General features: G+C 42.8%; 1 pseudogene; it reads right to left on the bottom strand.

The window, feature by feature from the left end:
* Positions 1-857: 857 nt before the first annotated feature.
* Positions 858-2,923, bottom strand: LOC147726230 (zinc finger protein 862-like; annotated as a pseudogene).
* Positions 2,924-3,249: the final 326 nt, after the last annotated feature.

Consider the following 3,249-nt stretch of genomic DNA (forward strand, 5'->3'; position numbering starts at 1 on the left):
TCATTTACCACAGAGTGACAGAGTTACCTCAAAATGTTGGTGAGGAGGCATTGTCCTAAATAGATGATATTTTTCTGACGGATGATGAGTTAATGGAACTCTTGGCTAGATTGAACCACGTAATTTTAGGGTTTTCTCATCTAGGTTACAAATTCAATTTAAAATATGTGAAAATTGCCCACCTCAATGTCGTATTTTTAGGATACGGGTTGTCAAGTGAAGGCAAAAGCCTGGCACTGCTCCAACCTCCAACGACTCTGAAAAAACTACGAACCAATGGAGGATTTTTTTATTTTGGCAGAACATACATTTTGGATTATGCAGAACGATTATTGACGATCTAAGACGTAATCAGATCTGATTTTTCAATAAACCATTGGACACAGGAACATACAAACCTTTACGTTCATTACAAGCTGACATGATAGCTTCCAAACATTTGGACACACATGCAATGTTCGCTCTAATTTTTTTCCTCTGTGTGCGGCAGTGGAGGGTCTCTGTCCGCTGCAACCATGGCTATGTGCGCCAGGAACCAAACCGCGCGTGTCTGCGGCGCCAAATGGCACTCCAAAATGTATCTTTAAAAAGCGAAAAGATAGTGCATTTTCACACATACAGCGCCACAATAAGGGTCTTAAGGGCAGTTTGCAATATTGGATAAGCACGCCATGACATGAACTGGTTACACTGGCAAGTACACTTCAAGTTTAGAAAAGCACAAGACTTCAATGGTGGTACCATCATTAGATTTTAATAAATATTCTTAACTGGAGCACAGTTCATTGGGTGGGGAAATGCTGCGAGCCTATACAATATCACATATACACAAGAAGGTAGAGGGCTGTTCAGACACGTCAAGTGGCGTCACTAGATGGGTGACAGGGTTGCTTCTCACGGCGATCCTTGCCATTTTTCCAGTGCTGATAAACTCGGTCTAGGTCAACTTTCCCGTTCAGGAGGTAGGCCTTTGTCCTCTTCAGCATGTCCAAATGCTTCTGCTCTAGTCTATTCCTCAATTTGCTCTTGATAGTATTCATGAGGCTGAATCCTCGTTCCCAGTCTGCACTAGATGCTTGAAATGTTGCGCAGACATCAACAAGCTGAGACACGACACTATACTGAGCAGCATTGCGTACAGTGAAAGTCACCATGTCTTGAAAGGTGGTAAATAACCCACCCTTAACATGTTCTGCCACCACATATTTTTAGTCTCTGTACTGTCGAACAACATCTTCTGGTGTTTCACAATCACCCAGGGCCAAGACATTTTTATACTTTTCAACAAGTCTTCCAATATTCTCAGTCCCAAAATCAAAATGCGATTGTGTGGCTATTGCCTGGATCTCAAAACTTGCCCATTCTTTTAGCTCACCTTCAGGGAACCTTTTTTGCATGTGCTCACAAAGAAGGGAAACAAAAGACAAAATAGGCCCACTGTCAAACTCTTGCCTATCCTTGTACAAAACCATCAGCTCTCTTACATTGCTGCTCCAAAAGACAGTGTCCCCCAAATACTGTTGCCTAATTTGGCCAATCTTCGCTCTTGCATACTGTACGGCTTCAACAGTAGTTAAAGAACTTTTTTGGAATAGTTTGCACAAAGATGCAAATTCACCCAGAATGTCATTAAGTACTGCAAGGGAAATATGGTAGTTGGAGTCCGATAGCTTTTTATAACAATATTTAGCAATTGGATCATTCTCCTCAACTTTCTCATGCTCAAAGTACTTAAGAACAGTTTCGTTATTACGAATTAGTGCACAGCAAAATGCCTTGAAAGCCACCAGACTTCATTCAGTGGTCGAAAAGAGACAACTTCACATTCAGTGACCGATGCAATTTCATCCAGCTTGGACTTCCTTGCAGGAGATCTGGAGAACACAGTGTAGACAGTCCTCAATAATGTCTCCATCTCTTTAATCATTGGAACCCTCTTCCAGGCATCATCAACTCCCAAATCTTCTCGATGGGCGACACAATGCTGCTCAACTAGATGAGGAATGGATTGTTTAAGGAGAGAAGCAACACCATTATTCTTCCCCAGCATCACAGATGCACCATCAGATGTGAACATGACCATTTTCATGAAGTCCAGTTCATTGGCAGTGTAGAATTCTTTCACGGCAGTAGTGATAGCCTCAGCATTACAGCTAGTCAGCTTCACTATGCCCCCAAACTGCGTTTTATGCTCAGTTGATGTTACAGGTCGGAACTTGAAATACAGGATGAGCATTTTTGAAACAGAAATATCTGTGCTCTCATCAATTATCAAGGTGTGATACAAAGCTTGCCGAAGTTCTGTCATAGCTTCACAGTGTAGCACACTATTGATGGCCTCAAGGAACTCAAAGGCATAGTTCTTGCTCCTCCAGCTGTCTGGTATCTTCACATACAAAGCTAAGTGGTCATGGATGTCTTGTACAGATAACATTGAAGTGTTCATCTTGACTGCCAGCAACACGTTGTTGATGAGAATCTTTATCTCCTCAGGCATAGATCTTTGGCGTTCAACTACTTCCATTCTATTTGCTTTGTCTGTGGCAGTTTCTGTCAGTATTGCCCGTACTCCAAAACCAAACCTCGCAGCAGCACTTCTGTTTCTCAATATCACCATGGCAGACTCGTGTACTTTGCTAAGTAGATGGCGTTTCATGTAGTCCAGTTTCCAGCCATCACTCCATTTCTTCCCTTTGGAAAAGTCCCCAACAATCTTGGCTTCGGCACATGCTTTGCAAATCAAGCCCACATCCGGACTGTATTGAAATAGTTCCCCGAGTTGCATGCGGACCTTGCTTCGTGACTTCTGTGTCTCAGCCTCCACAATTTCCTTCATCCACTCTTCCTTGAATACAAGGCAACATTTCTTCCTTTGTGGTGAAGCACTGCAATCTCCCGAAGTTACAGCTTTGCGCTTGAACATTTCCGTACCCGCCGGTTTGAGCCTGCTGTCCCACAAAGCCTGCAAGATAAGGAAACATGGCTTACGTTGATGCCTAGCTCATGAATGCAAACTGTTATACTACAGTGTTTAAGATGCACCACAGTTTAACTCAACCCAACAATTACCTCTTCTGCCTGCACTCACGTGCGCCTCTTTAAATGTATGGGGTTCTTGCTGTGAAACCTGCAACAGAAGAAAACATCTGTAAGTATATATGGTACTACAATGTTCAAGACGCACCACAGTTTAACTCAACCCAACAATTACCTCTTCTGCCTGCACTCACGTGCGCCTCTTTAAATTTA

The sequence above is a fragment of the Lissotriton vulgaris genome, chromosome 3_1, assembly GCF_964263255.1.
Source record: "Lissotriton vulgaris chromosome 3_1, aLisVul1.2, whole genome shotgun sequence".
Lineage (NCBI taxonomy): Eukaryota > Metazoa > Chordata > Amphibia > Caudata > Salamandridae > Lissotriton > Lissotriton vulgaris.